The following is a 21,741-nucleotide window of genomic DNA, read 5'->3' as shown; positions in this document are numbered from 1 at the left end:
GATGGGGTCGGTCCGATTTTCCTAAGAATCCACTGCCCGGTTCTCGTTCCGGTCCATCCGACCGGAGATGCGGTAAAAATAAAAAGGGGGGGTGCAACACGAGGACTTCCCAGGAGGTCACCCATCCTAGTACTACCCTCGCCCAAGCAGGCTTAACTGCGGAGTTCTGATGGGATCCGGTGCATTAGTGCTGGTATGATCGCACCCATCATGCTACCAGCGAAAAACTAATATAATCCTATTACGACCTAGCCGCACCCTGCCTATCCCATGCCAACCGGCGATCTGATCGATACCCATTGCTACGCGATGGGGTCGGTTCGATTTTCCTAAGAATCCATTGCCCGGTTCTCGTTCCGGTCCATCCGACCGGAGATGCGGTAAAAATAAAAAGGGGGGGTGCAACACGAGGACTTCCCAGGAGGTCACCCATCCTAGTACTACTCTCGCCCAAGCACGCTTAACTGCGGAGTTCTGATGGGATCCGGTGCATTAGTGCTGGTATGATCGCACCCATCATGCTACCAGCGAAAAACTAATATAATCCTATTACGACCTAGCCGCACCCTGCCTATCCCATGCCAACCGGCGATCTGATCGATACCCATTGCTACGCGATGGGGTCGGTGCGATTTTCCTAAGAATCCATTGCCCGGTTGTCGTTCCGGTCCATCCGACCGGAGATGCGGTAAAAATAAAAAGGGGGGGTGCAACACGAGGACTTCCCAGGAGGTCACCCATCCTAGTACTACTCTCGCCCAAGCACAGTTAACTGCGGAGTTCTGATGGGATCCGGTGCATTAGTGCTGGTATGATCGCACCCATCATGCTACCAGCGAAAAACTAATATAATCCTATTACGACCTAGCCGCACCCTGCCTATCCCATGCCAACTGGCGATCTGATTGATAGCGATGGGGTCGGTGCGATTTTCCTAAGAATCCATTGCCCGGTTGTCGTTCCGGTCCATCCGACCGGAGATGCGGTAAAAATAAAAAGGGGGGGTGCAACACGAGGACTTCCCAGGAGGTCACCCATCCTAGTACTACTCTCGCCCAAGCACGCTTAACTGCGGAGTTCTGATGGGATCCGGTGCATTAGTGCTGGTATGATCGCACCCATCATGCTACCAGCGAAAAACTAATATAATCCTATTACGACCTAGCCGCACCATGCCTATCCCATGCCAACCGGCGATCTGATCGATACCCATTGCTACGCGATGGGGTCGGTGCGATTTTCCTAAGAATCCATTGCCCGGTTGTCGTTCCGGTCCATCCGACCGGAGATGCGGTAAAAATAAAAAAGGGGGGTGCAACACGAGGACTTCCCAGGAGGTCACCCATCCTAGTACTACTCTCGCCCAAGCACGCTTAACTGCGGAGTTCTGATGGGATCCGGTGGATTAGTGCTGGTATGATCGCACCCATCATGCTACCAGCGAAAAACTAATATAATCCTATTACGACCTAGCCGCACCCTGCCTATCTCATGCCAACCGGCGATCTGATCGATACCCATCGCTACGCGATGGGGTCGGTGCGATTTTCCTAAAAATCCATTGCCCGGTTGTCGTTCCGGTCCATCCGACCGGAGATGCGGTAAAAATAAAAAGGGGGGGTGCAACACGAGGACTTCCCAGGAGGTCACCCATCCTAGTACTACTCTCGCCCAAGCACGCTTAACTGCGGAGTTCTGATGGGATCCGGTGCATTAGTGCTGGTATGATCGCACCCATCATGCTACCAGCGAAAAACTAATATAATCCTATTACGACCTAGCCGCACCCTGCCTATCTCATGCCAACCGGCGATCTGATCGATACCCATTGCTACGCGATGGGGTCGGTGCGATTTTCCTAAGAATCCATTGCCCGGTTGTCGTTCCGGTCCATCCGACCGGAGATGCGGTAAAAATAAAAAGGGGGGGTGCAACACGAGGACTTCCCAGGAGGTCACCCATCCTAGTACTACTCTCGCCCAAGCACGCTTAACTGCGGAGTTCTGATGGGATCCGGTGCATTAGTGCTGGTATGATCGCACCCATCATGCTACCAGCGAAAAACTAATATAATCCTATTACGACCTAGCCGCACCCTGCCTATCCCATGCCAACCGGCGATCTGATCGATACCCATCGCTACGCGATGGGGTCGGTGCGATTTTCCTAAGAATCCATTGCCCGGTTGTCGTTCCGGTCCATCCGACCGGAGATGCGGTAAAAATAAAAAGGGGGGGTGCAACACGAGGACTTCCCAGGAGGTCACCCATCCTAGTACTACTCTCGCCCAAGCACGCTTAACTGCGGAGTTCTGATGGGATCCGGTGCATTAGTGCTGGTATGATCGCACCCATCATGCTACCAGGGAAAAACTAATATAATCCTATTACGACCTAGCCGCACCCTGCCTATCCCATGCCAACCGGCGATCTGACCGATACCCATCGCTACGCGATGGGGTCGGTGCGATTTTCCTAAAAATCCATTCCCTGGTTCTCGTTCCGGTCCATCCGACCAGAGATGCGGTAAAAATTAAAAGGGGGGGTGCAACACGAGGACTTCCCAGGAGGTCACCCATCCTAGTACTACTCTCGCCCAAGCACGCTTAACTGCGGAGTTCTGATGGGATCCGGTGCATTAGTGCTGGTATGATCGCACCCATCATGCTACCAGCGAAAAACTAATATAATCCTATTACGACCTAGCCGCACCCTGCCTATCCCATGCCAACTGGCGATCTGATTGATAGCGATGGGGTCGGTGCGATTTTCCTAAGAATCCATTGCCCGGTTGTCTTTCCGGTCCATCCGACCGGAGATGCGGTAAAAATAAAAAGGGGGGGTGCAACACGAGGACTTCCCAGGAGGTCACCCATCCTAGTACTACTCTCGCCCAAGCACGCTTAACTGCGGAGTTCTGATGGGATCCGGTGCATTAGTGCTGGTATGATCGCACCCATCATGCTACCAGCGAAAAACTAATATAATCCTATTACGACCTAGCCGCACCATGCCTATCCCATGCCAACCGGCGATCTGATCGATACCCATTGCTACGCGATGGGGTCGGTGCGATTTTCCTAAGAATCCATTGCCCGGTTGTCGTTCCGGTCCATCCGACCGGAGATGCGGTAAAAATAAAAAAGGGGGGTGCAACACGAGGACTTCCCAGGAGGTCACCCATCCTAGTACTACTCTCGCCCAAGCACGCTTAACTGCGGAGTTCTGATGGGATCCGGTGCATTAGTGCTGGTATGATCGCACCCATCATGCTACCAGCGAAAAACTAATATAATCCTATTACGACCTAGCCGCACCCTGCCTATCTCATGCCAACCGGCGATCTGATCGATACCCATCGCTACGCGATGGGGTCGGTGCGATTTTCCTAAAAATCCATTGCCCGGTTGTCGTTCCGGTCCATCCGACCGGAGATGCGGTAAAAATAAAAAGGGGGGGTGCAACACGAGGACTTCCCAGGAGGTCACCCATCCTAGTACTACTCTCGCCCAAGCACGCTTAACTGCGGAGTTCTGATTGGATCCGGTGCATTAGTGCTGGTATGATCGCACCCATCATGCTACCAGCGAAAAACTAATATAATCCTATTACGACCTAGCCGCACCCTGCCTATCTCATGCCAACCGGCGATCTGATCGATACCCATTGCTACGCGATGGGGTCGGTGCGATTTTCCTAAGAATCCATTGCCCGGTTGTCGTTCCGGTCCATCCGACCGGAGATGCGGTAAAAATAAAAAGGGGGGGTGCAACACGAGGACTTCCCAGGAGGTCACCCATCCTAGTACTACTCTCGCCCAAGCACGCTTAACTGCGGAGTTCTGATGGGATCCGGTGCATTAGTGCTGGTATGATCGCACCCATCATGCTACCAGCGAAAAACTAATATAATCCTATTACGACCTAGCCGCACCCTGCCTATCCCATGCCAACCGGCGATCTGATCGATACCCATCGCTACGCGATGGGGTCGGTGCGATTTTCCTAAGAATCCATTGCCCGGTTGTCGTTCCGGTCCATCCGACCGGAGATGCGGTAAAAATAAAAAGGGGGGGTGCAACACGAGGACTTCCCAGGAGGTCACCCATCCTAGTACTACTCTCGCCCAAGCACGCTTAACTGCGGAGTTCTGATGGGATCCGGTGCATTAGTGCTGGTATGATCGCACCCATCATGCTACCAGGGAAAAACTAATATAATCCTATTACGACCTAGCCGCACCCTGCCTATCCCATGCCAACCGGCGATCTGACCGATACCCATCGCTACGCGATGGGGTCGGTGCGATTTTCCTAAAAATCCATTCCCTGGTTCTCATTCCGGTCCATCCGACCAGAGATGCGGTAAAAATTAAAAGGGGGGGTGCAACACGAGGACTTCCCAGGAGGTCACCCATCCTAGTACTACTCTCGCCCAAGCACGCTTAACTGCGGAGTTCTGATGGGATCCGGTGCATTAGTGCTGGTATGATCGCACCCATCATGCTACCAGCGAAAAACTAATATAATCCTATTACGACCTAGCCGCACCCTGCCTATCCCATGCCAACTGGCGATCTGATTGATAGCGATGGGGTCGGGGCGATTTTCCTAAGAATCCATTGCCCGGTTGTCTTTCCGGTCCATCCGACCGGAGATGCGGTAAAAATAAAAAGGGGGGGTGCAACACGAGGACTTCCCAGGAGGTCACCCATCCTAGTACTACTCTCGCCCAAGCACGCTTAACTGCGGAGTTCTGATGGGATCCGGTGCATTAGTGCTGGTATGATCGCACCCATCATGCTACCAGCGAAAAACTAATATAATCCTATTACGACCTAGCCGCACCATGCCTATCCCATGCCAACCGGCGATCTGATCGATACCCATTGCTACGCGATGGGGTCGGTGCGATTTTCCTAAGAATCCATTGCCCGGTTGTCGTTCCGGTCCATCCGACCGGAGATGCGGTAAAAATAAAAAAGGGGGGTGCAACACGAGGACTTCCCAGGAGGTCACCCATCCTAGTACTACTCTCGCCCAAGCACGCTTAACTGCGGAGTTCTGATGGGATCCGGTGCATTAGTGCTGGTATGATCGCACCCATCATGCTACCAGCGAAAAACTAATATAATCCTATTACGACCTAGCCGCACCCTGCCTATCTCATGCCAACCGGCGATCTGATCGATACCCATCGCTACGCGATGGGGTCGGTGCGATTTTCCTAAAAATCCATTGCCCGGTTGTCGTTCCGGTCCATCCGACCGGAGATGCGGTAAAAATAAAAAGGGGGGGTGCAACACGAGGACTTCCCAGGAGGTCACCCATCCTAGTACTACTCTCGCCCAAGCACGCTTAACTGCGGAGTTCTGATTGGATCCGGTGCATTAGTGCTGGTATGATCGCACCCATCATGCTACCAGCGAAAAACTAATATAATCCTATTACGACCTAGCCGCACCCTGCCTATCTCATGCCAACCGGCGATCTGATCGATACCCATTGCTACGCGATGGGGTCGGTGCGATTTTCCTAAGAATCCATTGCCCGGTTGTCGTTCCGGTCCATCCGACCGGAGATGCGGTAAAAATAAAAAGGGGGGGTGCAACACGAGGACTTCCCAGGAGGTCACCCATCCTAGTACTACTCTCGCCCAAGCACGCTTAACTGCGGAGTTCTGATGGGATCCGGTGCATTAGTGCTGGTATGATCGCACCCATCATGCTACCAGCGAAAAACTAATATAATCCTATTACGACCTAGCCGCACCCTGCCTATCCCATGCCAACCGGCGATCTGATCGATACCCATCGCTACGCGATGGGGTCGGTGCGATTTTCCTAAGAATCCATTGCCCGGTTGTCGTTCCGGTCCATCCGACCGGAGATGCGGTAAAAATAAAAAGGGGGGGTGCAACACGAGGACTTCCCAGGAGGTCACCCATCCTAGTACTACTCTCGCCCAAGCACGCTTAACTGCGGAGTTCTGATGGGATCCGGTGCATTAGTGCTGGTATGATCGCACCCATCATGCTACCAGGGAAAAACTAATATAATCCTATTACGACCTAGCCGCACCCTGCCTATCCCATGCCAACCGGCGATCTGACCGATACCCATCGCTACGCGATGGGGTCGGTGCGATTTTCCTAAAAATCCATTCCCTGGTTCTCGTTCCGGTCCATCCGACCAGAGATGCGGTAAAAATTAAAAGGGGGGGTGCAACACGAGGACTTCCCAGGAGGTCACCCATCCTAGTACTACTCTCGCCCAAGCACGCTTAACTGCGGAGTTCTGATGGGATCCGGTGCATTAGTGCTGGTATGATCGCACCCATCATGCTACCAGCGAAAAACTAATATAATCCTATTACGACCTAGCCGCACCCTGCCTATCCCATGCCAACTGGCGATCTGATTGATAGCGATGGGGTCGGTGCGATTTTCCTAAGAATCCATTGCCCGGTTGTCGTTCCGGTCCATCCGACCGGAGATGCGGTAAAAATAAAAAGGGGGGGTGCAACACGAGGACTTCCCAGGAGGTCACCCATCCTAGTACTACTCTCGCCCAAGCACGCTTAACTGCGGAGTTCTGATGGGATCCGGTGCATTAGTGCTGGTATGATCGCACCCATCATGCTACCAGCGAAAAACTAATATAATCCTATTACGACCTAGCCGCACCATGCCTATCCCATGCCAACCGGCGATCTGATCGATACCCATTGCTACGCGATGGGGTCGGTGCGATTTTCCTAAGAATCCATTGCCCGGTTGTCGTTCCGGTCCATCCGACCGGAGATGCGGTAAAAATAAAAAAGGGGGGTGCAACACGAGGACTTCCCAGGAGGTCACCCATCCTAGTACTACTCTCGCCCAAGCACGCTTAACTGCGGAGTTCTGATGGGATCCGGTGCATTAGTGCTGGTATGATCGCACCCATCATGCTACCAGCGAAAAACTAATATAATCCTATTACGACCTAGCCGCACCCTGCCTATCTCATGCCAACCGGCGATCTGATCGATACCCATCGCTACGCGATGGGGTCGGTGCGATTTTCCTAAAAATCCATTGCCCGGTTGTCGTTCCGGTCCATCCGACCGGAGATGCGGTAAAAATAAAAAGGGGGGGTGCAACACGAGGACTTCCCAGGAGGTCACCCATCCTAGTACTACTCTCGCCCAAGCACGCTTAACTGCGGAGTTCTGATTGGATCCGGTGCATTAGTGCTGGTATGATCGCACCCATCATGCTACCAGCGAAAAACTAATATAATCCTATTACGACCTAGCCGCACCCTGCCTATCTCATGCCAACCGGCGATCTGATCGATACCCATTGCTACGCGATGGGGTCGGTGCGATTTTCCTAAGAATCCATTGCCCGGTTGTCGTTCCGGTCCATCCGACCGGAGATGCGGTAAAAATAAAAAGGGGGGGTGCAACACGAGGACTTCCCAGGAGGTCACCCATCCTAGTACTACTCTCGCCCAAGCACGCTTAACTGCGGAGTTCTGATGGGATCCGGTGCATTAGTGCTGGTATGATCGCACCCATCATGCTACCAGCGAAAAACTAATATAATCCTATTACGACCTAGCCGCACCCTGCCTATCCCATGCCAACCGGCGATCTGATTGATACCCATCGCTACGCGATGGGGTCGGTGCGATTTTCCTAAGAATCCATTGCCCGGTTGTCGTTCCGGTCCATCCGACCGGAGATGCGGTAAAAATAAAAAGGGGGGGTGCAACACGAGGACTTCCCAGGAGGTCACCCATCCTAGTACTACTCTCGCCCAAGCACGCTTAACTGCGGAGTTCTGATGGGATCCGGTGCATTAGTGCTGGTATGATCGCACCCATCATGCTACCAGGGAAAAACTAATATAATCCTATTACGACCTAGCCGCACCCTGCCTATCCCATGCCAACCGGCGATCTGACCGATACCCATTGCTACGCGATGGGGTCGGTGCGATTTTCCTAAAAATCCATTCCCTGGTTCTCGTTCCGGTCCATCCGACCAGAGATGCGGTAAAAATTAAAAGGGGGGGTGCAACACGAGGACTTCCCAGGAGGTCACCCATCCTAGTACTACTCTCGCCCAAGCACGCTTAACTGCGGAGTTCTGATGGGATCCGGTGCATTAGTGCTGGTATGATCGCACCCATCATGCTACCAGCGAAAAACTAATATAATCCTATTACGACCTAGCCGCACCCTGCCTATCCCATGCCAACTGGCGATCTGATTGATAGCGATGGGGTCGGTGCGATTTTCCTAAGAATCCATTGCCCGGTTGTCGTTCCGGTCCATCCGACCGGAGATGCGGTAAAAATAAAAAGGGGGGGTGCAACACGAGGACTTCCCAGGAGGTCACCCATCCTAGTACTACTCTCGCCCAAGCACGCTTAACTGCGGAGTTCTGATGGGATCCGGTGCATTAGTGCTGGTATGATCGCACCCATCATGCTACCAGCGAAAAACTAATATAATCCTATTACGACCTAGCCGCACCATGCCTATCCCATGCCAACCGGCGATCTGATCGATACCCATTGCTACGCGATGGGGTCGGTGCGATTTTCCTAAGAATCCATTGCCCGGTTGTCGTTCCGGTCCATCCGACCGGAGATGCGGTAAAAATAAAAAAGGGGGGTGCAACACGAGGACTTCCCAGGAGGTCACCCATCCTAGTACTACTCTCGCCCAAGCACGCTTAACTGCGGAGTTCTGATGGGATCCGGTGCATTAGTGCTGGTATGATCGCACCCATCATGCTACCAGCGAAAAACTAATATAATCCTATTACGACCTAGCCGCACCCTGCCTATCTCATGCCAACCGGCGATCTGATCGATACCCATCGCTACGCGATGGGGTCGGTGCGATTTTCCTAAAAATCCATTGCCCGGTTGTCGTTCCGGTCCATCCGACCGGAGATGCGGTAAAAATAAAAAGGGGGGGTGCAACACGAGGACTTCCCAGGAGGTCACCCATCCTAGTACTACTCTCGCCCAAGCACGCTTAACTGCGGAGTTCTGATGGGATCCGGTGCATTAGTGCTGGTATGATAGCACCCATCATGCTACCAGCGAAAAACTAATATAATCCTATTACGACCTAGCCGCACCCTGCCTATCTCATGCCAACCGGCGATCTGACCGATACCCATTGCTACGCGATGGGGTCGGTGCGATTTTCCTAAAAATCCATTCCCTGGTTCTCGTTCCGGTCCATCCGACCAGAGATGCGGTAAAAATTAAAAGGGGGGGTGCAACACGAGGACTTCCCAGGAGGTCACCCATCCTAGTACTACTCTCGCCCAAGCGCGCTTAACTGCGGAGTTCTGATGGGATCCGGTGCATTAGTGCTGGTATGATCGCACCCATCATGCTACCAGCGAAAAACTAATATAATCCTATTACGACCTAGCCGCACCCTGCCTATCCCATGCCAACTGGCGATCTGATTGATAGCGATGGGGTCGGTGCGATTTTCCTAAGAATCCATTGCCCGGTTGTCGTTCCGGTCCATCCGACCGGAGATGCGGTAAAAATAAAAAGGGGGGTGCAACACGAGGACTTCCCAGGAGGTCACCCATCCTCGTACTACTCTCGCCCAAGCACGCTTAACTGCGGAGTTCTGATGGGATCCGGTGCATTAGTGCTGGTAGGATCGCACCCATCATGCTACCAGCGAAAAACTAATATAATCCTATTACGACCTAGCCGCACCATGCCTATCCCATGCCAACCGGCGATCTGATCGATACCCATTGCTACGCGATGGGGTCGGTGCGATTTTCCTAAGAATCCATTGCCCGGTTGTCGTTCCGGTCCATCCGACCGGAGATGCGGTAAAAATAAAAAGGAGGGGTGCAACACGAGGACTTCCCAGGAGGTCACCCATCCTAGTACTACTCTCGCCCAAGCACGCTTAACTGCGGAGTTCTGATGGGATCCGGTGCATTAGTGCTGGTATGATCGCACCCATCATGCTACCAGCGAAAAACTAATATAATCCTATTACGACCTAGCCGCACCCTGCCTATCCCATGCCAACCGGCGATCTGATCGATACCCATTGCTACGCGATGGGGTCGGTGCGATTTTCCTAAGAATCCATTGCCCGGTTGTCGTTCCGGTCCATCCGACCGGAGATGCGGTAAAAATAAAAAGGGGGGGTGCAACACGAGGACTTCCCAGGAGGTCACCCATCCTAGTACTACTCTCGCCCAAGCACGCTTAACTGCGGAGTTCTGATGGGATCCGGTGCATTAGTGCTGGTATGATCGCACCCATCATGCTACCAGCGAAAAACTAATATAATCCTATTACGACCTAGCCGCACCCTGCCTATCTCATGCCAACCGGCGATCTGACCGATACCCATTGCTACGCGATGGGGTCGGTGCGATTTTCCTAAAAATCCATTCCCTGGTTCTCGTTCCGGTCCATCCGACCAGAGATGCGGTAAAAATTAAAAGGGGGGGTGCAACACGAGGACTTCCCAGGAGGTCACCCATCCTAGTACTACTCTCGCCCAAGCACGCTTAACTGCGGAGTTCTGATGGGATCCGGTGCATTAGTGCTGGTATGATCGCACCCATCATGCTACCAGCGAAAAACTAATATAATCCTATTACGACCTAGCCGCACCCTGCCTATCCCATGCCAACTGGCGATCTGATTGATAGCGATGGGGTCGGTGCGATTTTCCTAAGAATCCATTGCCCGGTTGTCGTTCCGGTCCATCCGACCGGAGATGCGGTAAAAATAAAAAGGGGGGTGCAACACGAGGACTTCCCAGGAGGTCACCCATCCTAGTACTACTCTCGCCCAAGCACGCTTAACTGCGGAGTTCTGATGAGATCCGGTGCATTAGTGCTGGTAGGATCGCACCCATCATGCTACCAGCGAAAAACTAATATAATCCTATTACGACCTAGCCGCACCATGCCTATCCCATGCCAACCGGCGATCTGATCGATACCCATTGCTACGCGATGGGGTCGGTGCGATTTTCCTAAGAATCCATTGCCCGGTTGTCGTTCCGGTCCATCCGACCGGAGATGCGGTAAAAATAAAAAGGGGGGGTGCAAGACGAGGACTTCCCAGGAGGTCACCCATCCTAGTACTACTCTCGCCCAAGCACGCTTAACTGCGGAGTTCTGATGGGATCCGGTGCATTAGTGCTGGTATGATCGCACCCATCATGCTACCAGCGAAAAACTAATATAATCCTATTACGACCTAGCCGCACCCTGCCTATCTCATGCCAACCGGCGATCTGATCGATACCCATTGCTACGCGATGGGGTCGGTGCGATTTTCCTAAGAATCCATTGCCCGGTTCTCGTTCCGGTTCATCCGACCGGAGATACGGTAAAAATAAAAAGGGGGGGTGCAACACGAGGACTTCCCAGGAGGTCACCCATCCTAGTACTACTCTCGCCCAAGCACGCTTAACTGCGGAGTTCTGATGGGATCCGGTGCATTAGTGCTGGTATGATCGCACCCATCAAGCTACCAGCGAAAAACTAATATAATCCTATTACGACCTAGCCGCACCCTGCCTATCCCATGCCAACCGGCGATCTGATCGATACCCATCGCTACGCGATGGGGTCGGTTCGATTTTCCTAAGAATCCATTGCCCGGTTCTCGTTCCGGTCCATCCGACCGGAGATGCGGTAAAAATAAAAAGGGGGGGTGCAACACGAGGACTTCCCAGGAGGTCACCCATCCTAGTACTACTCTCGCCCAAGCACGCTTAACTGCGGAGTTCTGATGGGATCCGGTGCATTAGTGCTGGTATGATCGCACCCATCATGCTACCAGCGAAAAACTAATATAATCCTATTACGACCTAGCCGCACCCTGCCTATCCCATGCCAACCGGCGATCTGATCAATACCCATTGCTACGCGATGGGGTCGGTGCGATTTTCCTAAGAATCCATTGCCCGGTTCTCGTTCCGGTCCATCCGACCGGAGATGCGGTAAAAATAAAAAGGGGGGGTGCAACACGAGGACTTCCCAGGAGGTCACCCATCCTAGTACTACTCTCGCCCAAGCACGCTTAACTGCGGAGTTCTGATGGGATCCGGTGCATTAGTGCTGGTATGATCGCACCCATCATGCTACCAGCGAAAAACTAATATAATCCTATTACGACCTAGCCGCACCCTGCCTATCCCATGCCAACCGGCGATCTGATCGATACCCATTGCTACGCGATGGGGTCGGTCCGATTTTCCTAAGAATCCACTGCCCGGTTCTCGTTCCGGTCCATCCGACCGGAGATGCGGTAAAAATAAAAAGGGGGGGTGCAACACGAGGACTTCCCAGGAGGTCACCCATCCTAGTACTACCCTCGCCCAAGCAGGCTTAACTGCGGAGTTCTGATGGGATCCGGTGCATTAGTGCTGGTATGATCGCACCCATCATGCTACCAGCGAAAAACTAATATAATCCTATTACGACCTAGCCGCACCCTGCCTATCCCATGCCAACCGGCGATCTGATCGATACCCATTGCTACGCGATGGGGTCGGTTCGATTTTCCTAAGAATCCATTGCCCGGTTCTCGTTCCGGTCCATCCGACCGGAGATGCGGTAAAAATAAAAAGGGGGGGTGCAACACGAGGACTTCCCAGGAGGTCACCCATCCTAGTACTACTCTCGCCCAAGCACGCTTAACTGCGGAGTTCTGATGGGATCCGGTGCATTAGTGCTGGTATGATCGCACCCATCATGCTACCAGCGAAAAACTAATATAATCCTATTACGACCTAGCCGCACCCTGCCTATCCCATGCCAACCGGCGATCTGATCGATACCCATTGCTACGCGATGGGGTCGGTGCGATTTTCCTAAGAATCCATTGCCCGGTTGTCGTTCCGGTCCATCCGACCGGAGATGCGGTAAAAATAAAAAGGGGGGGTGCAACACGAGGACTTCCCAGGAGGTCACCCATCCTAGTACTACTCTCGCCCAAGCACAGTTAACTGCGGAGTTCTGATGGGATCCGGTGCATTAGTGCTGGTATGATCGCACCCATCATGCTACCAGCGAAAAACTAATATAATCCTATTACGACCTAGCCGCACCCTGCCTATCCCATGCCAACTGGCGATCTGATTGATAGCGATGGGGTCGGTGCGATTTTCCTAAGAATCCATTGCCCGGTTGTCGTTCCGGTCCATCCGACCGGAGATGCGGTAAAAATAAAAAGGGGGGGTGCAACACGAGGACTTCCCAGGAGGTCACCCATCCTAGTACTACTCTCGCCCAAGCACGCTTAACTGCGGAGTTCTGATGGGATCCGGTGCATTAGTGCTGGTATGATCGCACCCATCATGCTACCAGCGAAAAACTAATATAATCCTATTACGACCTAGCCGCACCATGCCTATCCCATGCCAACCGGCGATCTGATCGATACCCATTGCTACGCGATGGGGTCGGTGCGATTTTCCTAAGAATCCATTGCCCGGTTGTCGTTCCGGTCCATCCGACCGGAGATGCGGTAAAAATAAAAAAGGGGGGTGCAACACGAGGACTTCCCAGGAGGTCACCCATCCTAGTACTACTCTCGCCCAAGCACGCTTAACTGCGGAGTTCTGATGGGATCCGGTGGATTAGTGCTGGTATGATCGCACCCATCATGCTACCAGCGAAAAACTAATATAATCCTATTACGACCTAGCCGCACCCTGCCTATCTCATGCCAACCGGCGATCTGATCGATACCCATCGCTACGCGATGGGGTCGGTGCGATTTTCCTAAAAATCCATTGCCCGGTTGTCGTTCCGGTCCATCCGACCGGAGATGCGGTAAAAATAAAAAGGGGGGGTGCAACACGAGGACTTCCCAGGAGGTCACCCATCCTAGTACTACTCTCGCCCAAGCACGCTTAACTGCGGAGTTCTGATGGGATCCGGTGCATTAGTGCTGGTATGATCGCACCCATCATGCTACCAGCGAAAAACTAATATAATCCTATTACGACCTAGCCGCACCCTGCCTATCTCATGCCAACCGGCGATCTGATCGATACCCATTGCTACGCGATGGGGTCGGTGCGATTTTCCTAAGAATCCATTGCCCGGTTGTCGTTCCGGTCCATCCGACCGGAGATGCGGTAAAAATAAAAAGGGGGGGTGCAACACGAGGACTTCCCAGGAGGTCACCCATCCTAGTACTACTCTCGCCCAAGCACGCTTAACTGCGGAGTTCTGATGGGATCCGGTGCATTAGTGCTGGTATGATCGCACCCATCATGCTACCAGCGAAAAACTAATATAATCCTATTACGACCTAGCCGCACCCTGCCTATCCCATGCCAACCGGCGATCTGATCGATACCCATTGCTACGCGATGGGGTCGGTCCGATTTTCCTAAGAATCCACTGCCCGGTTCTCGTTCCGGTCCATCCGACCGGAGATGCGGTAAAAATAAAAAGGGGGGGTGCAACACGAGGACTTCCCAGGAGGTCACCCATCCTAGTACTACCCTCGCCCAAGCAGGCTTAACTGCGGAGTTCTGATGGGATCCGGTGCATTAGTGCTGGTATGATCGCACCCATCATGCTACCAGCGAAAAACTAATATAATCCTATTACGACCTAGCCGCACCCTGCCTATCCCATGCCAACCGGCGATCTGATCGATACCCATTGCTACGCGATGGGGTCGGTCCGATTTTCCTAAGAATCCACTGCCCGGTTCTCGTTCCGGTCCATCCGACCGGAGATGCGGTAAAAATAAAAAGGGGGGGTGCAACACGAGGACTTCCCAGGAGGTCACCCATCCTAGTACTACCCTCGCCCAAGCAGGCTTAACTGCGGAGTTCTGATGGGATCCGGTGCATTAGTGCTGGTATGATCGCACCCATCATGCTACCAGCGAAAAACTAATATAATCCTATTACGACCTAGCCGCACCCTGCCTATCCCATGCCAACCGGCGATCTGATCGATACCCATTGCTACGCGATGGGGTCGGTTCGATTTTCCTAAGAATCCATTGCCCGGTTGTCGTTCCGGTCCATCCGACCGGAGATGCGGTAAAAATAAAAAGGGGGGGTGCAACACGAGGACTTCCCAGGAGGTCACCCATCCTAGTACTACTCTCGCCCAAGCACAGTTAACTGCGGAGTTCTGATGGGATCCGGTGCATTAGTGCTGGTATGATCGCACCCATCATGCTACCAGCGAAAAACTAATATAATCCTATTACGACCTAGCCGCACCCTGCCTATCCCATGCCAACTGGCGATCTGATTGATAGCGATGGGGTCGGTGCGATTTTCCTAAGAATCCATTGCCCGGTTGTCGTTCCGGTCCATCCGACCGGAGATGCGGTAAAAATAAAAAGGGGGGGTGCAACACGAGGACTTCCCAGGAGGTCACCCATCCTAGTACTACTCTCGCCCAAGCACGCTTAACTGCGGAGTTCTGATGGGATCCGGTGCATTAGTGCTGGTATGATCGCACCCATCATGCTACCAGCGAAAAACTAATATAATCCTATTACGACCTAGCCGCACCATGCCTATCCCATGCCAACCGGCGATCTGATCGATACCCATTGCTACGCGATGGGGTCGGTGCGATTTTCCTAAGAATCCATTGCCCGGTTGTCGTTCCGGTCCATCCGACCGGAGATGCGGTAAAAATAAAAAAGGGGGGTGCAACACGAGGACTTCCCAGGAGGTCACCCATCCTAGTACTACTCTCGCCCAAGCACGCTTAACTGCGGAGTTCTGATGGGATCCGGTGGATTAGTGCTGGTATGATCGCACCCATCATGCTACCAGCGAAAAACTAATATAATCCTATTACGACCTAGCCGCACCCTGCCTATCTCATGCCAACCGGCGATCTGATCGATACCCATCGCTACGCGATGGGGTCGGTGCGATTTTCCTAAAAATCCATTGCCCGGTTGTCGTTCCGGTCCATCCGACCGGAGATGCGGTAAAAATAAAAAGGGGGGGTGCAACACGAGGACTTCCCAGGAGGTCACCCATCCTAGTACTACTCTCGCCCAAGCACGCTTAACTGCGGAGTTCTGATGGGATCCGGTGCATTAGTGCTGGTATGATCGCACCCATCATGCTACCAGCGAAAAACTAATATAATCCTATTACGACCTAGCCGCACCCTGCCTATCTCATGCCAACCGGCGATCTGATCGATACCCATTGCTACGCGATGGGGTCGGTGCGATTTTCCTAAGAATCCATTGCCCGGTTGTCGTTCCGGTCCATCCGACCGGAGATGCGGTAAAAATAAAAAGGGGGGGTGCAACACGAGGACTTCCCAGGAGGTCACCCATCCTAGTACTACTCTCGCCCAAGCACGCTTAACTGCGGAGTTCTGATGGGATCCGGTGCATTAGTGCTGGTATGATCGCACCCATCATGCTACCAGCGAAAAACTAATATAATCCTATTACGACCTAGCCGCACCCTGCCTATCCCATGCCAACCGGCGATCTGATCGATACCCATCGCTACGCGATGGGGTCGGTGCGATTTTCCTAAGAATCCATTGCCCGGTTGTCGTTCCGGTCCATCCGACCGGAGATGCGGTAAAAATAAAAAGGGGGGGTGCAACACGAGGACTTCCCAGGAGGTCACCCATCCTAGTACTACTCTCGCCCAAGCACGCTTAACTGCGGAGTTCTGATGGGATCCGGTGCATTAGTGCTGGTATGATCGCACCCATCATGCTACCAGGGAAAAACTAATATAATCCTATTACGACCTAGCCGCACCCTGCCTATCCCATGCCAACCGGCGATCTGACCGATACCCATCGCTACGCGATGGGGTCGGTGCGATTTTCCTAAAAATCCATTCCCTGGTTCTCGTTCCGGTCCATCCGACCAGAGATGCGGTAAAAATTAAAAGGGGGGGTGCAACACGAGGACTTCCCAGGAGGTCACCCATCCTAGTACTACTCTCGCCCAAGCACGCTTAACTGCGGAGTTCTGATGGGATCCGGTGCATTAGTGCTGGTATGATCGCACCCATCATGCTACCAGCGAAAAACTAATATAATCCTATTACGACCTAGCCGCACCCTGCCTATCCCATGCCAACCGGCGATCTGACCGATACCCATCGCTACGCGATGGGGTCGGTGCGATTTTCCTAAAAATCCATTCCCTGGTTCTCGTTCCGGTCCATCCGACCAGAGATGCGGTAAAAATTAAAAGGGGGGGTGCAACACGAGGACTTCCCAGGAGGTCACCCATCCTAGTACTACTCTCGCCCAAGCACGCTTAACTGCGGAGTTCTGATGGGATCCGGTGCATTAGTGCTGGTATGATCGCACCCATCATGCTACCAGCGAAAAACTAATATAATCCTATTACGACCTAGCCGCACCCTGCCTATCCCATGCCAACCGGCGATCTGATCGATACCCATCGCTACGCGATGGGGTCGGTGCGATTTTCCTAAGAATCCATTGCCCGGTTGTCGTTCCGGTCCATCCGACCGGAGATGCGGTAAAAATAAAAAGGGGGGGTGCAACACGAGGACTTCCCAGGAGGTCACCCATCCTAGTACTACTCTCGCCCAAGCACGCTTAACTGCGGAGTTCTGATGGGATCCGGTGCATTAGTGCTGGTATGATCGCACCCATCATGCTACCAGGGAAAAACTAATATAATCCTATTACGACCTAGCCGCACCCTGCCTATCCCATGCCAACCGGCGATCTGACCGATACCCATCGCTACGCGATGGGGTCGGTGCGATTTTCCTAAAAATCCATTCCCTGGTTCTCGTTCCGGTCCATCCGACCAGAGATGCGGTAAAAATTAAAAGGGGGGGTGCAACACGAGGACTTCCCAGGAGGTCACCCATCCTAGTACTACTCTCGCCCAAGCACGCTTAACTGCGGAGTTCTGATGGGATCCGGTGCATTAGTGCTGGTATGATCGCACCCATCATGCTACCAGCGAAAAACTAATATAATCCTATTACGACCTAGCCGCACCCTGCCTATCCCATGCCAACTGGCGATCTGATTGATAGCGATGGGGTCGGTGCGATTTTCCTAAGAATCCATTGCCCGGTTGTCTTTCCGGTCCATCTGACCGGAGATGCGGTAAAAATAAAAAGGGGGGGTGCAACACGAGGACTTCCCAGGAGGTCACCCATCCTAGTACTACTCTCGCCCAAGCACGCTTAACTGCGGAGTTCTGATGGGATCCGGTGCATTAGTGCTGGTATGATCGCACCCATCATGCTACCAGCGAAAAACTAATATAATCCTATTACGACCTAGCCGCACCATGCCTATCCCATGCCAACCGGCGATCTGATCGATACCCATTGCTACGCGATGGGGTCGGTGCGATTTTCCTAAGAATCCATTGCCCGGTTGTCGTTCCGGTCCATCCGACCGGAGATGCGGTAAAAATAAAAAAGGGGGGTGCAACACGAGGACTTCCCAGGAGGTCACCCATCCTAGTACTACTCTCGCCCAAGCACGCTTAACTGCGGAGTTCTGATGGGATCCGGTGCATTAGTGCTGGTATGATCGCACCCATCATGCTACCAGCGAAAAACTAATATAATCCTATTACGACCTAGCCGCACCCTGCCTATCTCATGCCAACCGGCGATCTGATCGATACCCATCGCTACGCGATGGGGTCGGTGCGATTTTCCTAAAAATCCATTGCCCGGTTGTCGTTCCGGTCCATCCGACCGGAGATGCGGTAAAAATAAAAAGGGGGGGTGCAACACGAGGACTTCCCAGGAGGTCACCCATCCTAGTACTACTCTCGCCCAAGCACGCTTAACTGCGGAGTTCTGATGGGATCCGGTGCATTAGTGCTGGTATGATCGCACCCATCATGCTACCAGCGAAAAACTAATATAATCCTATTACGACCTAGCCGCACCCTGCCTATCTCATGCCAACCGGCGATCTGATCGATACCCATTGCTACGCGATGGGGTCGGTGCGATTTTCCTAAGAATCCATTGCCCGATTGTCGTTCCGGTCCATCCGACCGGAGATGCGGTAAAAATAAAAAGGGGGGGTGCAACACGAGGACTTCCCAGGGGGTCACCCATCCTAGTACTACTCTCGCCCAAGCACGCTTAACTGCGGAGTTCTGATGGGATCCGGTGCATTAGTGCTGGTATGATCGCACCCATCATGCTACCAGCGAAAAACTAATATAATCCTATTACGACCTAGCCGCACCCTGCCTATCTCATGCCAACCGGCGATCTGACCGATACCCATTGCTACGCGATGGGGTCGGTGCGATTTTCCTAAAAATCCATTCCCTGGTTCTCGTTCCGGTCCATCCGACCAGAGATGCGGTAAAAATTAAAAGGGGGGGTGCAACACGAGGACTTCCCAGGAGGTCACCCATCCTAGTACTACTCTCGCCCAAGCGCGCTTAACTGCGGAGTTCTGATGGGATCCGGTGCATTAGTGCTGGTATGATCGCACCCATCATGCTACCAGCGAAAAACTAATATAATCCTATTACGACCTAGCCGCACCCTGCCTATCCCATGCCAACTGGCGATCTGATTGATAGCGATGGGGTCGGTGCGATTTTCCTAAGAATCCATTGCCCGGTTGTCGTTCCGGTCCATCCGACCGGAGATGCGGTAAAAATAAAAAGGGGGGGTGCAACACGAGGACTTCCCAGGAGGTCACCCATCCTAGTACTACTCTCGCCCAAGCACGCTTAACTGCGGAGTTCTGATGGGATCCGGTGCATTAGTGCTGGTATGATCGCACCCATCATGCTACCAGCGAAAAACTAATATAATCCTATTACGACCTAGCCGCACCCTGCCTATCTCATGCCAACCGGCGATCTGATCGATACCCATTGCTACGCGATGGGGTCGGTGCGATTTTCCTAAGAATCCATTGCCCGATTGTCGTTCCGGTCCATCCGACCGGAGATGCGGTAAAAATAAAAAGGGGGGGTGCAACACGAGGACTTCCCAGGGGGTCACCCATCCTAGTACTACTCTCGCCCAAGCACGCTTAACTGCGGAGTTCTGATGGGATCCGGTGCATTAGTGCTGGTATGATCGCACCCATCATGCTACCAGCGAAAAACTAATATAATCCTATTACGACCTAGCCGCACCCTGCCTATCTCATGCCAACCGGCGATCTGACCGATACCCATTGCTACGCGATGGGGTCGGTGCGATTTTCCTAAAAATCCATTCCCTGGTTCTCGTTCCGGTCCATCCGACCAGAGATGCGGTAAAAATTAAAAGGGGGGGTGCAACACGAGGACTTCCCAGGAGGTCACCCATCCTAGTACTACTCTCGCCCAAGCGCGCTTAACTGCGGAGTTCTGATGGGATCCGGTGCATTAGTGCTGGTATGATCGCACCCATCATGCTACCAGCGAAAAACTAATATAATCCTATTACGACCTAGCCGCACCCTGCCTATCCCATGCCAACTGGCGATCTGATTGATAGCGATGGGGTCGGTGCGATTTTCCTAAGAATCCATTGCCCGGTTGTCGTTCCGGTCCATCCGACCGGAGATGCGGTAAAAATAAAAAGGGGGGTGCAACACGAGGACTTCCCAGGAGGTCACCCATCCTCGTACTACTCTCGCCCAAGCACGCTTAACTGCGGAGTTCTGATGGGATCCGGTGCATTAGTGCTGGTAGGATCGCACCCATCATGCTACCAGCGAAAAACTAATATAATCCTATTACGACCTAGCCGCACCATGCCTATCCCATGCCAACCGGCGATCTGATCGATACCCATTGCTACGCGATGGGGTCGGTGCGATTTTCCTAAGAATCCATTGCCCGGTTGTCGTTCCGGTCCATCCGACCGGAGATGCGGTAAAAATAAAAAGGAGGGGTGCAACACGAGGACTTCCCAGGAGGTCACCCATCCTAGTACTACTCTCGCCCAAGCACGCTTAACTGCGGAGTTCTGATGGGATCCGGTGCATTAGTGCTGGTATGATCGCACCCATCATGCTACCAGCGAAAAACTAATATAATCCTATTACGACCTAGCCGCACCCTGCCTATCTCATGCCAACCGGCGATCTGATCGATACCCATCGCTACGCGATGGGGTCGGTGCGATTTTCCTAAAAATCCATTGCCCGGTTGTCGTTCCGGTCCATCCGACCGGAGATGCGGTAAAAATAAAAAGGGGGGGTGCAACACGAGGACTTCCCAGGAGGTCACCCATCCTAGTACTACTCTCGCCCAAGCACGCTTAACTGCGGAGTTCTGATGGGATCCGGTGCATTAGTGCTGGTATGATCGCACCCATCATGCTACCAGCGAAAAACTAATATAATCCTATTACGACCTAGCCGCACCCTGCCTATCTCATGCCAACCGGCGATCTGATCGATACCCATTGCTACGCGATGGGGTCGGTGCGATTTTCCTAAGAATCCATTGCCCGATTGTCGTTCCGGTCCATCCGACCGGAGATGCGGTAAAAATAAAAAGGGGGGGTGCAACACGAGGACTTCCCAGGGGGTCACCCATCCTAGTACTACTCTCGCCCAAGCACGCTTAACTGCGGAGTTCTGATGGGATCCGGTGCATTAGTGCTGGTATGATCGCACCCATCATGCTACCAGCGAAAAACTAATATAATCCTATTACGACCTAGCCGCACCCTGCCTATCTCATGCCAACCGGCGATCTGACCGATACCCATTGCTACGCGATGGGGT

The 21,741-nt window shown here is 52.9% G+C and overlaps 71 non-coding genes across 71 annotated transcripts; all 71 read right to left on the bottom strand.

Annotated features, from left to right (window-relative positions):
• Nucleotides 1-88: 88 nt before the first annotated feature.
• LOC122288079 lies at nt 89-207 on the bottom strand. Its single transcript, XR_006235355.1, has one exon. It is a non-coding gene; the product is annotated as a 5S ribosomal RNA (ribosomal RNA).
• Nucleotides 208-396: 189 nt separating this feature from the next.
• Nucleotides 397-515, bottom strand: LOC122285167. The gene has a single exon (XR_006232500.1). It is a non-coding gene; the product is annotated as a 5S ribosomal RNA (ribosomal RNA).
• A 189-nt stretch (nt 516-704) lies between these two features.
• On the bottom strand, nt 705-823 carry LOC122288224. The gene has a single exon (XR_006235494.1). It is a non-coding gene; the product is annotated as a 5S ribosomal RNA (ribosomal RNA).
• A 178-nt stretch (nt 824-1,001) lies between these two features.
• On the bottom strand, nt 1,002-1,120 carry LOC122285166. Its single transcript, XR_006232499.1, has one exon. It is a non-coding gene; the product is annotated as a 5S ribosomal RNA (ribosomal RNA).
• A 189-nt stretch (nt 1,121-1,309) lies between these two features.
• On the bottom strand, nt 1,310-1,428 carry LOC122287363. The gene has a single exon (XR_006234659.1). It is a non-coding gene; the product is annotated as a 5S ribosomal RNA (ribosomal RNA).
• A 189-nt stretch (nt 1,429-1,617) lies between these two features.
• LOC122285165 lies at nt 1,618-1,736 on the bottom strand. The gene has a single exon (XR_006232498.1). It is a non-coding gene; the product is annotated as a 5S ribosomal RNA (ribosomal RNA).
• A 189-nt stretch (nt 1,737-1,925) lies between these two features.
• Nucleotides 1,926-2,044, bottom strand: LOC122285163. Its single transcript, XR_006232497.1, has one exon. It is a non-coding gene; the product is annotated as a 5S ribosomal RNA (ribosomal RNA).
• A 189-nt stretch (nt 2,045-2,233) lies between these two features.
• On the bottom strand, nt 2,234-2,352 carry LOC122285162. Its single transcript, XR_006232496.1, has one exon. It is a non-coding gene; the product is annotated as a 5S ribosomal RNA (ribosomal RNA).
• Nucleotides 2,353-2,541: 189 nt separating this feature from the next.
• Nucleotides 2,542-2,660, bottom strand: LOC122285160. The gene has a single exon (XR_006232494.1). It is a non-coding gene; the product is annotated as a 5S ribosomal RNA (ribosomal RNA).
• A 178-nt stretch (nt 2,661-2,838) lies between these two features.
• LOC122285159 lies at nt 2,839-2,957 on the bottom strand. The gene has a single exon (XR_006232493.1). It is a non-coding gene; the product is annotated as a 5S ribosomal RNA (ribosomal RNA).
• A 189-nt stretch (nt 2,958-3,146) lies between these two features.
• Nucleotides 3,147-3,265, bottom strand: LOC122285158. The gene has a single exon (XR_006232492.1). It is a non-coding gene; the product is annotated as a 5S ribosomal RNA (ribosomal RNA).
• Nucleotides 3,266-3,454: 189 nt separating this feature from the next.
• LOC122288208 lies at nt 3,455-3,573 on the bottom strand. The gene has a single exon (XR_006235479.1). It is a non-coding gene; the product is annotated as a 5S ribosomal RNA (ribosomal RNA).
• Nucleotides 3,574-3,762: 189 nt separating this feature from the next.
• On the bottom strand, nt 3,763-3,881 carry LOC122285157. The gene has a single exon (XR_006232491.1). It is a non-coding gene; the product is annotated as a 5S ribosomal RNA (ribosomal RNA).
• Nucleotides 3,882-4,070: 189 nt separating this feature from the next.
• On the bottom strand, nt 4,071-4,189 carry LOC122285156. Its single transcript, XR_006232490.1, has one exon. It is a non-coding gene; the product is annotated as a 5S ribosomal RNA (ribosomal RNA).
• Nucleotides 4,190-4,378: 189 nt separating this feature from the next.
• LOC122285155 lies at nt 4,379-4,497 on the bottom strand. The gene has a single exon (XR_006232489.1). It is a non-coding gene; the product is annotated as a 5S ribosomal RNA (ribosomal RNA).
• Nucleotides 4,498-4,675: 178 nt separating this feature from the next.
• Nucleotides 4,676-4,794, bottom strand: LOC122285154. The gene has a single exon (XR_006232488.1). It is a non-coding gene; the product is annotated as a 5S ribosomal RNA (ribosomal RNA).
• Nucleotides 4,795-4,983: 189 nt separating this feature from the next.
• Nucleotides 4,984-5,102, bottom strand: LOC122285153. Its single transcript, XR_006232487.1, has one exon. It is a non-coding gene; the product is annotated as a 5S ribosomal RNA (ribosomal RNA).
• A 189-nt stretch (nt 5,103-5,291) lies between these two features.
• On the bottom strand, nt 5,292-5,410 carry LOC122288206. The gene has a single exon (XR_006235477.1). It is a non-coding gene; the product is annotated as a 5S ribosomal RNA (ribosomal RNA).
• A 189-nt stretch (nt 5,411-5,599) lies between these two features.
• On the bottom strand, nt 5,600-5,718 carry LOC122285152. Its single transcript, XR_006232486.1, has one exon. It is a non-coding gene; the product is annotated as a 5S ribosomal RNA (ribosomal RNA).
• A 189-nt stretch (nt 5,719-5,907) lies between these two features.
• Nucleotides 5,908-6,026, bottom strand: LOC122285151. Its single transcript, XR_006232485.1, has one exon. It is a non-coding gene; the product is annotated as a 5S ribosomal RNA (ribosomal RNA).
• Nucleotides 6,027-6,215: 189 nt separating this feature from the next.
• Nucleotides 6,216-6,334, bottom strand: LOC122285149. The gene has a single exon (XR_006232483.1). It is a non-coding gene; the product is annotated as a 5S ribosomal RNA (ribosomal RNA).
• A 178-nt stretch (nt 6,335-6,512) lies between these two features.
• On the bottom strand, nt 6,513-6,631 carry LOC122285148. The gene has a single exon (XR_006232482.1). It is a non-coding gene; the product is annotated as a 5S ribosomal RNA (ribosomal RNA).
• Nucleotides 6,632-6,820: 189 nt separating this feature from the next.
• On the bottom strand, nt 6,821-6,939 carry LOC122285147. The gene has a single exon (XR_006232481.1). It is a non-coding gene; the product is annotated as a 5S ribosomal RNA (ribosomal RNA).
• Nucleotides 6,940-7,128: 189 nt separating this feature from the next.
• LOC122288205 lies at nt 7,129-7,247 on the bottom strand. Its single transcript, XR_006235476.1, has one exon. It is a non-coding gene; the product is annotated as a 5S ribosomal RNA (ribosomal RNA).
• A 189-nt stretch (nt 7,248-7,436) lies between these two features.
• Nucleotides 7,437-7,555, bottom strand: LOC122285146. Its single transcript, XR_006232480.1, has one exon. It is a non-coding gene; the product is annotated as a 5S ribosomal RNA (ribosomal RNA).
• Nucleotides 7,556-7,744: 189 nt separating this feature from the next.
• Nucleotides 7,745-7,863, bottom strand: LOC122285145. The gene has a single exon (XR_006232479.1). It is a non-coding gene; the product is annotated as a 5S ribosomal RNA (ribosomal RNA).
• Nucleotides 7,864-8,052: 189 nt separating this feature from the next.
• Nucleotides 8,053-8,171, bottom strand: LOC122285144. Its single transcript, XR_006232478.1, has one exon. It is a non-coding gene; the product is annotated as a 5S ribosomal RNA (ribosomal RNA).
• A 178-nt stretch (nt 8,172-8,349) lies between these two features.
• Nucleotides 8,350-8,468, bottom strand: LOC122285143. Its single transcript, XR_006232477.1, has one exon. It is a non-coding gene; the product is annotated as a 5S ribosomal RNA (ribosomal RNA).
• A 189-nt stretch (nt 8,469-8,657) lies between these two features.
• Nucleotides 8,658-8,776, bottom strand: LOC122285142. The gene has a single exon (XR_006232476.1). It is a non-coding gene; the product is annotated as a 5S ribosomal RNA (ribosomal RNA).
• Nucleotides 8,777-8,965: 189 nt separating this feature from the next.
• LOC122287790 lies at nt 8,966-9,084 on the bottom strand. Its single transcript, XR_006235076.1, has one exon. It is a non-coding gene; the product is annotated as a 5S ribosomal RNA (ribosomal RNA).
• Nucleotides 9,085-9,273: 189 nt separating this feature from the next.
• Nucleotides 9,274-9,392, bottom strand: LOC122288000. Its single transcript, XR_006235278.1, has one exon. It is a non-coding gene; the product is annotated as a 5S ribosomal RNA (ribosomal RNA).
• A 177-nt stretch (nt 9,393-9,569) lies between these two features.
• Nucleotides 9,570-9,688, bottom strand: LOC122288748. Its single transcript, XR_006236000.1, has one exon. It is a non-coding gene; the product is annotated as a 5S ribosomal RNA (ribosomal RNA).
• A 189-nt stretch (nt 9,689-9,877) lies between these two features.
• On the bottom strand, nt 9,878-9,996 carry LOC122285141. The gene has a single exon (XR_006232475.1). It is a non-coding gene; the product is annotated as a 5S ribosomal RNA (ribosomal RNA).
• A 189-nt stretch (nt 9,997-10,185) lies between these two features.
• On the bottom strand, nt 10,186-10,304 carry LOC122285140. The gene has a single exon (XR_006232474.1). It is a non-coding gene; the product is annotated as a 5S ribosomal RNA (ribosomal RNA).
• A 189-nt stretch (nt 10,305-10,493) lies between these two features.
• On the bottom strand, nt 10,494-10,612 carry LOC122285137. Its single transcript, XR_006232472.1, has one exon. It is a non-coding gene; the product is annotated as a 5S ribosomal RNA (ribosomal RNA).
• A 177-nt stretch (nt 10,613-10,789) lies between these two features.
• LOC122288281 lies at nt 10,790-10,908 on the bottom strand. The gene has a single exon (XR_006235550.1). It is a non-coding gene; the product is annotated as a 5S ribosomal RNA (ribosomal RNA).
• Nucleotides 10,909-11,097: 189 nt separating this feature from the next.
• On the bottom strand, nt 11,098-11,216 carry LOC122287978. The gene has a single exon (XR_006235257.1). It is a non-coding gene; the product is annotated as a 5S ribosomal RNA (ribosomal RNA).
• A 189-nt stretch (nt 11,217-11,405) lies between these two features.
• On the bottom strand, nt 11,406-11,524 carry LOC122285136. The gene has a single exon (XR_006232471.1). It is a non-coding gene; the product is annotated as a 5S ribosomal RNA (ribosomal RNA).
• Nucleotides 11,525-11,713: 189 nt separating this feature from the next.
• On the bottom strand, nt 11,714-11,832 carry LOC122285135. The gene has a single exon (XR_006232470.1). It is a non-coding gene; the product is annotated as a 5S ribosomal RNA (ribosomal RNA).
• A 189-nt stretch (nt 11,833-12,021) lies between these two features.
• LOC122285134 lies at nt 12,022-12,140 on the bottom strand. The gene has a single exon (XR_006232469.1). It is a non-coding gene; the product is annotated as a 5S ribosomal RNA (ribosomal RNA).
• Nucleotides 12,141-12,329: 189 nt separating this feature from the next.
• On the bottom strand, nt 12,330-12,448 carry LOC122288078. The gene has a single exon (XR_006235354.1). It is a non-coding gene; the product is annotated as a 5S ribosomal RNA (ribosomal RNA).
• A 189-nt stretch (nt 12,449-12,637) lies between these two features.
• LOC122285133 lies at nt 12,638-12,756 on the bottom strand. The gene has a single exon (XR_006232468.1). It is a non-coding gene; the product is annotated as a 5S ribosomal RNA (ribosomal RNA).
• A 189-nt stretch (nt 12,757-12,945) lies between these two features.
• LOC122288222 lies at nt 12,946-13,064 on the bottom strand. Its single transcript, XR_006235493.1, has one exon. It is a non-coding gene; the product is annotated as a 5S ribosomal RNA (ribosomal RNA).
• Nucleotides 13,065-13,242: 178 nt separating this feature from the next.
• On the bottom strand, nt 13,243-13,361 carry LOC122285131. The gene has a single exon (XR_006232466.1). It is a non-coding gene; the product is annotated as a 5S ribosomal RNA (ribosomal RNA).
• A 189-nt stretch (nt 13,362-13,550) lies between these two features.
• Nucleotides 13,551-13,669, bottom strand: LOC122287362. The gene has a single exon (XR_006234658.1). It is a non-coding gene; the product is annotated as a 5S ribosomal RNA (ribosomal RNA).
• Nucleotides 13,670-13,858: 189 nt separating this feature from the next.
• LOC122285130 lies at nt 13,859-13,977 on the bottom strand. The gene has a single exon (XR_006232465.1). It is a non-coding gene; the product is annotated as a 5S ribosomal RNA (ribosomal RNA).
• Nucleotides 13,978-14,166: 189 nt separating this feature from the next.
• Nucleotides 14,167-14,285, bottom strand: LOC122285129. Its single transcript, XR_006232464.1, has one exon. It is a non-coding gene; the product is annotated as a 5S ribosomal RNA (ribosomal RNA).
• A 189-nt stretch (nt 14,286-14,474) lies between these two features.
• Nucleotides 14,475-14,593, bottom strand: LOC122288076. Its single transcript, XR_006235352.1, has one exon. It is a non-coding gene; the product is annotated as a 5S ribosomal RNA (ribosomal RNA).
• Nucleotides 14,594-14,782: 189 nt separating this feature from the next.
• Nucleotides 14,783-14,901, bottom strand: LOC122288075. Its single transcript, XR_006235351.1, has one exon. It is a non-coding gene; the product is annotated as a 5S ribosomal RNA (ribosomal RNA).
• Nucleotides 14,902-15,090: 189 nt separating this feature from the next.
• On the bottom strand, nt 15,091-15,209 carry LOC122288221. Its single transcript, XR_006235492.1, has one exon. It is a non-coding gene; the product is annotated as a 5S ribosomal RNA (ribosomal RNA).
• Nucleotides 15,210-15,387: 178 nt separating this feature from the next.
• Nucleotides 15,388-15,506, bottom strand: LOC122285128. Its single transcript, XR_006232463.1, has one exon. It is a non-coding gene; the product is annotated as a 5S ribosomal RNA (ribosomal RNA).
• A 189-nt stretch (nt 15,507-15,695) lies between these two features.
• Nucleotides 15,696-15,814, bottom strand: LOC122287361. Its single transcript, XR_006234657.1, has one exon. It is a non-coding gene; the product is annotated as a 5S ribosomal RNA (ribosomal RNA).
• A 189-nt stretch (nt 15,815-16,003) lies between these two features.
• On the bottom strand, nt 16,004-16,122 carry LOC122285127. The gene has a single exon (XR_006232462.1). It is a non-coding gene; the product is annotated as a 5S ribosomal RNA (ribosomal RNA).
• Nucleotides 16,123-16,311: 189 nt separating this feature from the next.
• Nucleotides 16,312-16,430, bottom strand: LOC122285125. Its single transcript, XR_006232460.1, has one exon. It is a non-coding gene; the product is annotated as a 5S ribosomal RNA (ribosomal RNA).
• A 189-nt stretch (nt 16,431-16,619) lies between these two features.
• Nucleotides 16,620-16,738, bottom strand: LOC122285124. The gene has a single exon (XR_006232459.1). It is a non-coding gene; the product is annotated as a 5S ribosomal RNA (ribosomal RNA).
• A 189-nt stretch (nt 16,739-16,927) lies between these two features.
• On the bottom strand, nt 16,928-17,046 carry LOC122285123. The gene has a single exon (XR_006232458.1). It is a non-coding gene; the product is annotated as a 5S ribosomal RNA (ribosomal RNA).
• Nucleotides 17,047-17,235: 189 nt separating this feature from the next.
• LOC122285121 lies at nt 17,236-17,354 on the bottom strand. The gene has a single exon (XR_006232457.1). It is a non-coding gene; the product is annotated as a 5S ribosomal RNA (ribosomal RNA).
• A 189-nt stretch (nt 17,355-17,543) lies between these two features.
• On the bottom strand, nt 17,544-17,662 carry LOC122285120. The gene has a single exon (XR_006232456.1). It is a non-coding gene; the product is annotated as a 5S ribosomal RNA (ribosomal RNA).
• A 189-nt stretch (nt 17,663-17,851) lies between these two features.
• LOC122285119 lies at nt 17,852-17,970 on the bottom strand. Its single transcript, XR_006232455.1, has one exon. It is a non-coding gene; the product is annotated as a 5S ribosomal RNA (ribosomal RNA).
• Nucleotides 17,971-18,148: 178 nt separating this feature from the next.
• LOC122285118 lies at nt 18,149-18,267 on the bottom strand. Its single transcript, XR_006232454.1, has one exon. It is a non-coding gene; the product is annotated as a 5S ribosomal RNA (ribosomal RNA).
• Nucleotides 18,268-18,456: 189 nt separating this feature from the next.
• On the bottom strand, nt 18,457-18,575 carry LOC122285117. Its single transcript, XR_006232453.1, has one exon. It is a non-coding gene; the product is annotated as a 5S ribosomal RNA (ribosomal RNA).
• A 189-nt stretch (nt 18,576-18,764) lies between these two features.
• On the bottom strand, nt 18,765-18,883 carry LOC122285116. Its single transcript, XR_006232452.1, has one exon. It is a non-coding gene; the product is annotated as a 5S ribosomal RNA (ribosomal RNA).
• Nucleotides 18,884-19,072: 189 nt separating this feature from the next.
• On the bottom strand, nt 19,073-19,191 carry LOC122287092. Its single transcript, XR_006234399.1, has one exon. It is a non-coding gene; the product is annotated as a 5S ribosomal RNA (ribosomal RNA).
• Nucleotides 19,192-19,380: 189 nt separating this feature from the next.
• On the bottom strand, nt 19,381-19,499 carry LOC122287999. Its single transcript, XR_006235277.1, has one exon. It is a non-coding gene; the product is annotated as a 5S ribosomal RNA (ribosomal RNA).
• Nucleotides 19,500-19,677: 178 nt separating this feature from the next.
• On the bottom strand, nt 19,678-19,796 carry LOC122285115. Its single transcript, XR_006232451.1, has one exon. It is a non-coding gene; the product is annotated as a 5S ribosomal RNA (ribosomal RNA).
• A 189-nt stretch (nt 19,797-19,985) lies between these two features.
• On the bottom strand, nt 19,986-20,104 carry LOC122287091. The gene has a single exon (XR_006234398.1). It is a non-coding gene; the product is annotated as a 5S ribosomal RNA (ribosomal RNA).
• A 189-nt stretch (nt 20,105-20,293) lies between these two features.
• LOC122287998 lies at nt 20,294-20,412 on the bottom strand. Its single transcript, XR_006235276.1, has one exon. It is a non-coding gene; the product is annotated as a 5S ribosomal RNA (ribosomal RNA).
• A 177-nt stretch (nt 20,413-20,589) lies between these two features.
• LOC122288747 lies at nt 20,590-20,708 on the bottom strand. The gene has a single exon (XR_006235999.1). It is a non-coding gene; the product is annotated as a 5S ribosomal RNA (ribosomal RNA).
• Nucleotides 20,709-20,897: 189 nt separating this feature from the next.
• Nucleotides 20,898-21,016, bottom strand: LOC122285113. The gene has a single exon (XR_006232449.1). It is a non-coding gene; the product is annotated as a 5S ribosomal RNA (ribosomal RNA).
• A 189-nt stretch (nt 21,017-21,205) lies between these two features.
• Nucleotides 21,206-21,324, bottom strand: LOC122285112. The gene has a single exon (XR_006232448.1). It is a non-coding gene; the product is annotated as a 5S ribosomal RNA (ribosomal RNA).
• A 189-nt stretch (nt 21,325-21,513) lies between these two features.
• Nucleotides 21,514-21,632, bottom strand: LOC122287090. Its single transcript, XR_006234397.1, has one exon. It is a non-coding gene; the product is annotated as a 5S ribosomal RNA (ribosomal RNA).
• Nucleotides 21,633-21,741: the final 109 nt, after the last annotated feature.

Source organism: Carya illinoinensis, chromosome 11, assembly GCF_018687715.1.
Source record: "Carya illinoinensis cultivar Pawnee chromosome 11, C.illinoinensisPawnee_v1, whole genome shotgun sequence".
Classification (NCBI taxonomy): Eukaryota; Viridiplantae; Streptophyta; class Magnoliopsida; order Fagales; family Juglandaceae; genus Carya; species Carya illinoinensis.
Note: the sequence above shows the minus strand (reverse complement) of the source record. Positions and strands in the feature narration are given on the sequence as shown.